Here is a 12454-nt window from a genome sequence, read left to right as displayed (position 1 = left end):
AATTAATGCGTGTATATGGTTAAAAAAGGTATGAAGCAGAATGTGAGGCCCTCTCTTCACCCTATTACCTCCCAACCCTAGACCTTCTCTGCAGAGGGAGTTATCTTTTTTTTTTTTTTTTTAACGTTTATTTATTTTTGAGACAGAGAGAGACAGAGCATGAATGGAGGAGGGTCAGAGAGAGGGAGACACAGAATCTGAAACAGGCTCCGGGCTCTGAGCTGTCAGCACAGGGGCCCGATGCGGGGCTCGAACTCACGGACCGCGAGATCGTGACCTGAGCCGAAGTCGGCGCTCAACCGACTGAGCCACCCAGGTGCCCCAAGAGGGAGTTATCTTTAGTTTCTCTTGTAGCCCTATGAATTTTTATTTTCTAATTTGTATACTCAGATACTTTGTTAAAAGTACACGGATCATATTATACATGCTGTTCTGCAATTCGTTTCTTCTTTTTTTCTTAAGAGATATTTCTTAGAGATATTTCTATATCAACGTGTATAAACCCACTGCATTTCCCTTAAAATTAAAGAGTGCTCCTTAATGACCGTGACTTGTTTAATCAGCTCCTTTTGAAGGACATTTAGGTACTTTCTAGCTTTTTGCTGTTACACACAGTGCCCCGTGAAACTCTTGGACAAGTGTCTGTCTCATGCTCTTTTGCAGGCTTGCATTGACAGGTTATTACATTTGTCATTAAACCATGCAAGGTCATAGTTTACAGTGATTCTCAGCTGGGCTGTGGAATTGGATTTGGATTGTAGTGTGAGTGATCGTATGTGGTTTGGGTGCAGCCTCGTAGGAAAAGCTTATACTCAAATTTTGAGAAAATACTTGAGGATTAAGTTAGAGAAGGACCGAAATATATTGTCCATTTCAGAGTTTTGAACTTACTCTTTGCATCTTTACATTACTTTGGAGGCTGGATGGATGGAGACTAAATTTTTCTTGGGCTTGGAGGTGGATGGGAGGACCAGGGTAGCGGGGTTTAAGAAGATACTTCCAAGTGGGAGACAGGTCGCTATGCAAAGTGCAGACTGCACAAGAGACAGCGTTTGTGAATAGCACCTACCCATTCTGGTTTGTAGAAATAGACTTTTCCACAGTTCACGTTCTAGAAGCACTCGTACAGTAAGAGAATCCTGGGAGACACAATCCCTAGGTTAGCAGTGAAAGTTCTTCACTGCATCAGCTGGAGAAGAGAGGTGTCTCGAAGTCCAGGAGGTCTGAGGGCAGCTGATGGGGAAGCGGATGTGACAGAGTTAGGCTGGAGCTGGAGGTCCCGCTGTATGTTCTGCCAGGCTCACCGTGAGCTGCAGTTTCCCAGGTGGGGCCCTCTCGGCCTCCTCACTGGCTTGTGGAGAGGAGCTAAGGAGAGCAGTGAAGGGTGTGGGCAGATTACTGCCCTGATGGATCCAAGCCTCCACCCAGCACTTGGCATAGCCTTTTGCCCATTGTTGGTGAGTGGATTTTGGGAGAGTGAATTTCTGTGGGGGGTTTGAGGATTGGATTTTCGTTTAAGCACCCTATACATGCCACATAATGTACATGTGGTAGCATTAGGGAAGCAAGCCTGAGTTACACTGATAGGTGCCTGCCTTTGTGTTTAGGAGAATAAGAGACACTGAGCCCCAGGTAACACTGAACTACTGAACCACTGTAATTACAAAGGAGAAGCCCAGGACGTGTAAATGGTAGAGTCAGACTGTTTTGGGGGTGGCCCGCAGAGTCCCTTCTGCAGAAAGCCTGCAGACTGCCCTTCTGCATTCAGACTTAGGAAGAAATTCATCTTTTTTTCTTAATTTTTTTTTTTTTTTTTGAGAGAGAAAGAGACAGAGTGCAAGTGGGGGAGGGGCAGAGAGAGGGGGACAGAATCCAAAGCAGGCTCCAGGCTCCAAGCCGCCAGCACAGAGCCCGACATGGGGCTCGAACCCACGAACTGCGAGATCGTGACCTGAGCTGAAGTTGGACGCTCAACTGACTGAGCCACCCAGGCGCCCAGGAAGAAATTCATCTTTAAGGGGAGACCTGATGGAGAGTAGCAGTTAGCTGATGTTGGTGTGGGTGCTAGGGAGTCGTTGTGGGCCTGCACTGGTCAATTGTGAAGACCCAGGGAACTGTTAACAGTATGCACCTTTCTGGGGACAAAAGTGCTTGGCATGAGAGGAGGCATATGTCGTACCACCTTCTGAATGTGGATCATCCCAACATTGTTCAGCCTCTCGTTGTGTTTAGCCAAATCTCAGCTCTTTTTAAGAGCTTCCTCCTTACAGTCCAAATCCAGACTTAGAGCAATCTATATGTCAGCAGACAATCCAACGCACTTTCCCTCTAAAATATAAGCCAAATAGGGAGGCTAGTACACAGCCCAACTTAGGAAGTCCTTATTTACTTTTTGGCATTTTGCTCTTGAAGTGCTGTGCTTATGAATCTTTGCAGGCATTTCTGTCGACAACAGAGAAGAAGTTGGTATTTTCTCACCAGTCTGGTGGTTAGCTTTTGGATCTGTTGGCAAACAAAGATTTAGTTCCGACGTAATGTAACAGTAAATGTCTGTTATCCATTTGGGCGGCGCTGTGGGATGTAGTCACTTCCTGTGATATGTATCATACAAGCAGGGTGCACCAGCGATAGATCAGGTGGTTGCTGAGCTGATCTGCTGACTTTTTCATAAGGTCGTTCTTGTACCCTGCAGGCACATTGTTGAAAGGGGTGACTTCCCTGGATTAGGCCCTTGGGGCCCTTGGGGAGAGTATCTAAAGGCTTCATGTCTATTCAGTGCTTCCTTTTTTAGCCTTTGGCCCATAACAAAGGTTGATTATTAATTTGTTGCCGGCAAGTAACAGTAGCTCTACTATTTCTACCTGTTATCACTGCTTTCAGATCATTCTAATGAAATCTCCCAGTCATCAGTTTTTGAATGAATGATGTTTGGTGGCATTTGCAAAATTTGTCACATAAACTTTTTTGGCTGGCGCCTGTGAATTCACTTCGTGCTGTTCTGTGCTATAAAGTTGCAGCTCTGAGTGTTTTTAGCAGCTAAGAACACTTTCTGAGCGGAAAAGAGATTGATTTGCCTGCAGGTAGGCTTTGGGCTCCTTTGGTTTGGGATTGTTTGCGGCAGGTTGGCCAAGTCTTGGCAAAGCTGCTAAGCACCCTTGTCTTTTTTGCTCTTGGAGATGCAGTAAATGATAGTGCTGAGAGCGGAGGGGTGCTCCAAGGTATGATTTCTGGTAAGGTTTATTTTGGGAGGATGGAATGAGGTCTTTCATGCGGTTTCAGGCATCATTTTCGTTTCTCCTAGGCAATGAGATGATGCCTAAAATAAATCTCATTCTGGCTCCCTGTGGGAGACGCGACAGACAGAGCAAAGAATGGGATTATGAATTATCGTGACACAGGAAAGTGCGACATCTGTCCACTGTCAGAGAAAACACACAGATTTTAGAAACCCACCGGCTTTATTCAGACCGCAACTCTCCGCTTGTTTCCTGTGTTGCCTTGGCCAAGTTAATTCACCTCTCAGAGACCTTCATTTACTTGCTTCTAAGTACCTCTACTGCCTAACTCTCAGGGTTGTTATGCTGTTAAGTGAGGTTTTACCTGCAGAGTACCTGGAGGATAAGAGGCATTGCATCAATGGCAGCTACTATTTTCACCTTAGAATTGAGCTAGCATGAAGAGATGCTCTGCCTCATTAGTCGCTAGGGAAATTCCAGTTAAAACCACAGCGGGATACCAGTACAGTGTCAGAGGGCTGAGATCAGAAATAGTAGTCACGTTGGTGAGGATGTGGAGAAGCTGGAGCCCTCACACTGCACGCAGGAATGTAAGATAGTGCAGCTGCTTTGGAAGACAGTGTGGAGATTCTTTAAGAAATTAAACATTGAGTCACCATATAGCCCAGCAATTCCCCTCCTAAGTATCTACCCAGGAAATGAAGACATATGTCCGCACGAAGATCTTCATGCGAACGTTCATAGCAGGCTTGTTCATAATAGCCCGAACAAGGAAACAACAGAGATAAATAAACAAAGTGCGGTGTGTCCATTCAATGGAATAGTATTCAGCACTAAAAATGAGTGAGCTGCTGGCAGCAACAAACACAGATGGACAGAATCCAGACATAAAAGACTGTAAGTTTTATCATTTCATGTAACTAACTGAACCTTGTAGAAAAGGCAAGAGAAAGCTAAAAGGCTGATCAGCGTTGCCCGGGGCTGGGGCAGGAGCTAGAACTGACTGCAAAAGGACAAGAGAGAACATTCTGGGGTGATGGAAAGGTTCTAAAACTGGATTGTGCTATTGAATGCACAAAGTATAAAAATTTCTAAAATCTCACCAAACTGTGCATTGAAAATGGGTGACTTTTATGTTTGCAGTACTGTGATTTATATTAAGAAATACATACTTGGTTTTCATCCCAGTAAAGGTGTCTGTTGTTATATTAATACTTGACGTTTGGGAGGCACCTAAGCATGGGGGTCTGGTTGCCCACAGAACCAATCATGTGGTTAAAGGGTTGGAACTTTCATTCCCTCATCTGATCCTCAGCGAGGGGAGAGAGGTTGGAGGCTAAATGATTTGCTAATGGCCAATGATTTAATCAATAATGTGTATGTGATGAAGACTCCATAAAACCCCGAAAGGACTGGGTTCAGAGAACTTGAGGTGGGTGGACACATAGAGATTTGAGGGAGAGTGGTGCATTTAGAGAGGGTGTAGAAGCTTCATACCCCTTCCTTTTATCTTGCGCTATGCATCTTGTCCATCTGGCTGTTCCTGAGTTCTATCTTTTTATACTAAACCAGTGATCTAGTGAGTCAAGTGTTTCTCCGACTTCTATGGGCCATCATAGCAGATTAATGGAACCTCAGGAGGGGGTCGTGGGAACCTCTGATCCAGAGCCGGTAGATCAGAAGCCTAAGTGACAACTGGTGCTTGAAGGGGGTCAGGGCACTCTTGCAGGACTGAGCCCTTAACCTGTGGGATCTAATGCTATCTCCTGGTACATAGGGTCAGAGCTGAGTTACTATTGTAGGACACCCAGGTGGTGTCACCAAATTACCGGGCGGTGTGGGGAAAACCCCCACACATCTGGTATCAGAAGTGACGTGAGTATGGTAATCGTGTGAGAATAATGAAGAAACACAAGAGGGTAGGTTTTCCAAATGGCATATGAATTAAACCTCATATTGAGCTAGAACCTGGATCACATGACTGTCTCATAAATTATACTTTATGTTGATAATTGTTTTAAAAAATAGCATGGTTGTGCAGCCTGGATGGTTCAGTCAGTTAAGCATCCTACTCTTGGTTTCAGCTCAGGTTATGATCTCACGGTTCATGAGTTTGAGCCCTGCATCAGGCTCTGTGCTGACAGTGTGGAGCCTGCTTAGGATTCTCTTTCTCTTCCCTGCTCTCTCTCTCTCTCTCTCTCTCTCTCAAAATAAATACATAAACTTAAAAAAAAAGCATGTTTCTCAGAACTCTCATGTTCAAATGGCACGAGTAGGAATGCCTGTGTACCCAAGTGTTGTGAGTCTTTCAGCGGATCCCACCTTTGACACTAATTTAGGACTCATGTGCCACCTGCATCTTGCTACAACAGCTTCTGATAATATTGTTACAAGAATTTCAGGCTCAGTTAGAGGGAGATTTGCAAAGCAGCCCAAAGGAAATCGCACTTCCCAAAATACACTATAGAGTTAGGCTCATATTGTCCTGTTTTTCCTATAAACACAGATTTGTTTTTACATTGTTAAAATTATGTAATGTATTTTAAAATGACTGCATAAAATGAGAATTTTTTTCATGATGTTAAACTTCTTAGAAATACAGTTTTAATTGCTGTTTCAGTACACTCTTTCTAGCCTTGTATATTATTTTTCACAAACTTTGTTCATCTCTTACATCTTATTTAATTTATGGTAGGGTGATGTTCACTTTTGTTAGCCAATTATATTTCCTCATTTTAAATATCTCTTTATGTCTACTCTGCACTTCTTTATTGGACAGTAAGTGATCTGCTTTTTCAAGTACAATTTAACAAATTTAAAAACAAAATGTTCCATACGGAAAGCTTAGAAACTTGGTTTCCAAGATGAACAATGGAAAAAAAATCATCTCTAATGCCACCAGAAAGGTAATTTTTTGTCATTATTTTGGCATATATCTTTACATATTGTTTTCTCTGTCCTATGATGTGCAGCAAGTATATGCTGTCCTAGATATGCTCTTTTATTGGCTTTATTTTTCTCAGCAAAATGCTCCCATACAATTGTATATTTTTCTGGTATCTGATAGTATATTCCTACTAATATATCTTTTGGATGTGTTATAATTTAGTTAACCAAACGTACATTTCAAAGGGTTTTTTGATATATGTTGAAAATTGTCGTGTGAGACATTATATTCCCAACACTATTATGTGATATGTCTTTACCCTCTTGTCCTCATCAGTAGTTGATACTGTTTTTTTTTTTTTATTAAACAATTTGGTAGCTAAAACCACGTCATTATAATTTATACTTATTTGATTACTAATGAATTTTGTCTCAGAAAATAGCTTTATTGACCGTTTTTGTTTCTTCTTTGAAGAATTTCCATATCTATTACTTTTATTTATTTTTCCTATTGGAATTTTTATCTTTTATTATGTAAGCTTTTTATTTAAAGATACTAAGTTTATTATATTTTCATACCTTATTGTTTGCCTTTTAATTTTGGTTATTGATTAATTTTCATTTCCTGGATATGAGGATTTTTACCTACTTGAATGAAGGACCTTGACTGAGTTCCCCTACCATTCCTTCATGAAAAACTAAGGCAGATAAAGCTAACAAGGAAGCTTTCTTCAGAATAAGTTATGAGAGTCCACAGAATTTTCCAAGGGATATGTAGCTGGGCCTAATTTATGTCTTATAGTCTACCTGTCCCCAAAATCTTCAAGATAGTAATAGACAGTATTCTATATCTAATAGTTATTTGCTGGCTGATTGGTTTCTTCTGTAAGACATCAGACGATCTTTTATTTCTGTTATTTAAAGAATTTCTCTGCTTTCTTTCCTTTAATAAATGTTACTTGTGAGAAGCCTCATACTTTTGTTTAAAAAAAAAAAATCAAGGTTCCTTGGAGGCAAGATGTTCCTAAAAAAGAGAATATCCATAAATCCAAGGATTAAGTAATTAGCACTTAGGAAGTTGATTAAAATGCCAGTACAAGAATTTGAGGCATGCTGACTCCTATTTATTGTTTGAAATTCAGAGACCTTGATATAATTAGCTGTTACTCCCTCCATAAATTCTTGCTCTGACTTCTACAAGGCCTCCTGCTGCCCTCTCTCTCTCTGTCCCTGGTCCTGAGCATCAGCCCTGCCAGCATCCAAGAGGCTCTCTTTGTTCAGAGTCTGTGCTGAGTGTAAATGCCCACTCTAATTGGGCTGGAACAGAATGAAGCCTACATCCGGTGGTGTGTGTTTCAAGTTCAGCTTTTGACGAATGTGAAAGGAGCACCGAGGTGCAGCCGGGCATCTTTCCCCTTTGACAGAGAGTCCTCAAACTGATTTTCCCAGGGCCTTCCCACCATGTTGAAGAAAGTTGAGGACTTACTGGTCCAGGACAGACTGGTGAAATAAGTTTAAAAAAAAAAAAAAATCCTTGCTTTCCAGGTGTCAGTGGGATCAGTTCTGTTAGTGAAGCATTACTTTTCCAGTTGGCTATTCATTTAAAGATCCAACTCCATCCCCCTTTGAGCAAAAGGAGAAAGGGTGGGATTTAGATAAAATCCAGTGTTCTGAATCCTTTAGTCACTGAGTCCTCACTCCTGTGTGTCCCAAAGTCACAAGCAGCTTCATTCTGTCAGAGTCGACTGTGTGCTGTTGTGGTGCAACACTTCTGTTAAGTTGGAGTAGGAGAAAGTTGTACCATTTTATTAAACGGTGGCATCTGGGACCTCCTATTTTCAGCACAGATAGATTCAGAATAATTTATGTCAGTGTGAGGATTGCTGTTGGGGATTAGCAAAGGATATGTTCTTTGGGCTTAGTTAGATCCTGGCTAAATATGGATGACTATATTTAGGAGGGCTCAACTACATTTATAGACATCCTAGTCCTTGAATAATAGAGCACTGGGGTTCTTCCCTGACTGCAGATGTCTTACAAACCTTTCCAGTTTAAACCTTAGATTACCCTTCACTTGCTCCTTATGGTAGATGTTTTCTCACAATCCTGCATATTCTGCTTTGTGAATGTTGCTATTATTTATGATATCTTTGAAAAAGAGATGGCTATGCTTATTACTTTCATTATACACATGGGAGGAGTATTTATGAGTGCATTGAGGGCCTACCGTTTGCCCAGAACCTGGTAGAGAACCCTGGCTATTGAAGATGCCCAGTCGGTAGCAGAGAGCAGCTGACATGACCTCTCCTAACAAATATAGTTTCTTTTTCAGTGGATGGTCAATCCCTAAGAAGCCATGATAGTACCTTTGTAGAATGAGTAGGCCTACGTTTTGGGTGGACGGTGGTTTTCTCCCCCTAGTTTATATACTTAAATCTTGTTTTAGAGTGGGGCTTGTTTGCTTTAGAGAGATTTTGGAAAACTAAATACTGTGCAAATGTAAGATATTACATACTTAGAATCTTTGTTCTCGAAAGGTTTGAAAGCATTGCTTCTACTTGGATGATAGATGATCATAGTAAAGTGAGTCATGTGTTGCAGAGAAGTAGGAAAGCTTGTTTCAGGGCACACATTTAGAGATGGAATTCCTGGCTGGGTGTGAGATTCAGTGGACTATACACTGATCTGGTCAGGCATTTTGATGCATTCAATCTCAGTGACTTCATAAAGCCATCTTATAAATTCAGCAGGGAAGACAGACGATCCTGTTTTAGAAATAAGACAGCTGAGGTGCAGACTGACTGACACCATGGCTGATAAGTGGCAGTCAGCTTGAGAACCCAGCTATGTTCTGATTCATCTTTCTTCGGTGGGATGAATACACCCTTAACCCTTGATGTGGGTGTGTTTTCCTAGTGGACCCTAGCACAAATGCCTTCCTTCTGCCTCTCCCCATACCACCCATCCATTTGCTCACAAAGTCACTTCTGAGAGCCCACCACTGTTGGGAATGATCTGGAAACCCTCCTTACTCATCCCTCACAACTTCCCATTTGGCCACATGTCCAGAGCTCCAGCTTTCTGGGTCTGCCCTGAATCCTGGTGCTTATGCTAGATTTCAGGTTTGGAATTGATAGGCGAATCATGGTTTTGTTGGTAGACTTTCACTCGGTGGAACTGGCTCTCAACCCTGGGTGGTTTCTAGCAGGGATCTTCCTTTCTGCCTCCGGCCCTACGGTACCCGATCTTCAGTCCTACCATGAAGCTCTTGGTTTGGTGTGCAAGCTGACTTTGACACCTGGGATTCAGTTAACAAGCATTTAGTGAAGGAAAGACTCGATGATGAAAATTCCCAGAACTTCTTAGTCCTCATTCAGTGTTTTCAGCTGACTCATGAAATATGTCATTCTGTGTTCTTCCAATTATCCAGCTGTAAAAAGGAATAATACCCCATTCTAACTTAGGGAAGTATTATCTGTGTGTATTATTATATAATATTTCTTATACAAGAAAGCTGTTGTAAAAGTCCAGCTACCAAAAATAATGAAGAAGTTACCTGGATGTTTGCAAATGTCAAAAGCTTAAACTAGCTTCAAGTAGCGATAAATGAAACTATGTTTTAATGGTAGATAGCTCAGCTTCAAAAGTGTTTATCTCTTCTGCTTCAGGAAATGTGGCCACAAATTGTTTTGTTTGGTAAAGATTATTTTTATTTATTTTGAGAGGGGTGGAGAGAGAAAGAGAGAGAGAGAGAGAGAGAGAGAATGAATGTGCACAAGCAAGGGAGGGCAGAAAGAGTGAGAGAGAGAATCCCAAGCAGGCCCCACACTGTCAGCACAGAGCCCAACACAGGACTCAATTTCAGGAACTGTGAGATGATGACGTGTGCTGAAATCAAGAGTCGGTTGCTTAACCGACTGAGCCACCCAGGTGCCCCCACAATAACATTTTCTGAAGAGAATCTTTTCTAAAGGAACAAATGGAGGTTGATACTTTTCAAAATAAGTTTTATTTGACTAGTTTAATGAAAACTGGTAAAAAGGTGATTAGCAAATAACTGTGAACAAAAGTAATGACCAAGGAGGCCCCAGTGAGGTTACTGAAGATCTCAGCAAAAACACCAGAAATAACATTTTGAGATCAGAGGGAGAATGGGATGGAAATAGTGTCCTAACATCTGAGGGCATTGGGAGGGTGTGAAGAGGAGTGTGTTCTCCTCACAAGTTTCTTGTGAAGCTCTTCTAACTTCCCAGCTGTTTGCTGTGTCTGCTTCCTTCCGGCAAAAAGTGATGTGTGCGTGCAGTGCCATGATAGTCCTTAGTCGATTTTTGTGGTCTGAGAAGAGTAGATTCTTTACAAATTCTTTTTAACTTAACTTTATTTTTCTCAACATGAAAGAATTTTACGTGATTCCAAAGTCAAACTGTGAATAAAAAAGAATACACAGAGAAATGTGTCATCACTCTCTCTCCCATCTCCTAACGCAGCCCCATGGGGTAAGCGTTCTCATTAGTTTTTACTATACCTTTCCTGTAATTCGTTTAGTAAGAAATTAACCAAATGTAGAATTTTCCTTTTCCGTGACAAGGAGCATAGTGGATGCACACTTTTGCCCATTGTCTTTTGAGTAACACTGCATCTTAGAAATCATTTCATACTGTTTCCGAGAGACCTCGGAACAAGAGACCTCTTGTTGGCCATGTTGTGTAGATTTCTTGTTGTGTATTTAAGCAGGCTGCTGTGAGTATCTGTGTCATTTCCAAGATTTTGCTATTAGAAATAATGCCATGATCAATAAACCTTTGCATATTATGTTTCATATTTGTGGAGAGATAGTCAGTGGTTAAAGAGAAATACATTCATCATTTCCCAGACACTGCTAGATTTCCTTCCCAATCGTCATGTCTGATAGTGCCTGGGAGTTGTTCTGTATTAACAGTTTGGTGCTTTTCGATACCCTGTCGTAGTTCTGATGTTCACACATACTGCCATAGATCCCATACACACATCTGTGCATGTCACATGCCCCACCACACGGGCAGCTGAGTGTCGAGGGCAGAGAGAGCCTCCTTTCACAGAGTCTGTCAGGCTTAGAGAGAGAGCTGGGAGCAGGATCCTGATGTCTTGGTCTGGATCTCTCTCTGCCACCTTGTAGTCATAGGGCAGTATGGGGAGAGGTGAGTGTCAAGTTCTGAGAAAGTGTGCCTGTCTCCAATAGTGATGGAGAATAAAGAAGGAACATTTAACATGCCACCTGGAAGAACGCCCTGGTTGCTCAGCTTATAATAGAGGACTCTAGTGAAATAAATTGTAATTTAGGGCAGACACTTGAAATTTCTCTTTCTTGCCAAAATAAATTATAATTTCTTTAGCTGTCTGAATTTCCTTTCTTGAGCTGGACAGGAACTAACAGAGTCTAAATTAAACTCATTTTCCATTCATACAGCTGGGTCACTTTGGGCTGCCCGAGTGTGCTTCTGGGTGTCCTAAAGCACATTTAAACCACCCCCCCCACCCCCAGTGTTTCACGCTGTTTTCATAACCCGTCTGATTTAGCCAGTGTAACACATAATATTTGCTTTCGCCTCTCCACTCTAGAGTCAGGGTCTGTTTCTGAAACGTCTTGATAGCTATTCGTGAAGACTGTGGCGGGAAGGCATCGCCATACACCTGCTAGCACTGGGCAAGGCAGAGGGCAGATGGCGGGGGTCAGGCTGGGGAGTTGGGTGAGACAGCCCCTGCCTTGCCCAAAGAAAGCTTTGTTTTCGTGACGCCTTTCCCTGTGTTCCCACTGGTAGCTTTGCACTACTATTTGGGAGGTATTGTTTATACATAGGGTCCAATGAACTGGATCATGAATGGAGGAAGTTGTGAATTAAAAAAAAATGGTAGAACAAGCAGAAGAATTTTAGAAATATCTTGTTTAGGTCCAGGACAGTGTTTCTGCTTGGAGCTCTCACTGAGCACTTGGTGCCGTCAGCTTGCTCTCACTTGTTGGAGGCGTGTGAGGCAGTCTGTCCACCAGGGCAGCATTTGCACCTGCTGTGCCCCCCATAACATCAAGTGTGACACTTCCTTGGAAAGCACTCGGGAGGCTCTTAGTGTCTTTCCTCATCACCCTCCCTGTTTCTCATCCCTGGGAATGAAGGCAGGGGGCAGTACTGATGCTGGCAAGTGAATCCTGCTTTACGCAGTCTGCCAGATGTGGATCCCCATGGGAGGAGCCATGATTTGAATATGCCTTTTGGAATATTCTGAAATACAAAGATCTGGAAAGGTCAAAACTGTGGGAAATACCTTTCAAACACGAAAGTTGGGGGGAAATGGAAATA

General features: G+C 42.2%; 1 protein-coding gene across 1 annotated transcript in view; it reads left to right on the top strand.

Annotated features, from left to right (window-relative positions):
• The window catches only part of VOPP1 (VOPP1 WW domain binding protein), a 110415-nt gene that overhangs the window by 38326 nt on the left and 59635 nt on the right, over positions 1-12454 (top strand). The gene's annotated exons all lie outside the window — the stretch shown is intronic.

Source organism: Panthera tigris, chromosome A2, assembly GCF_018350195.1.
Source record: "Panthera tigris isolate Pti1 chromosome A2, P.tigris_Pti1_mat1.1, whole genome shotgun sequence".
NCBI lineage: Eukaryota > Metazoa > Chordata > Mammalia > Carnivora > Felidae > Panthera > Panthera tigris.
The sequence above is the reverse complement of the archived record's forward strand: the minus strand, read 5'-3'. Positions and strand labels throughout refer to the sequence as shown.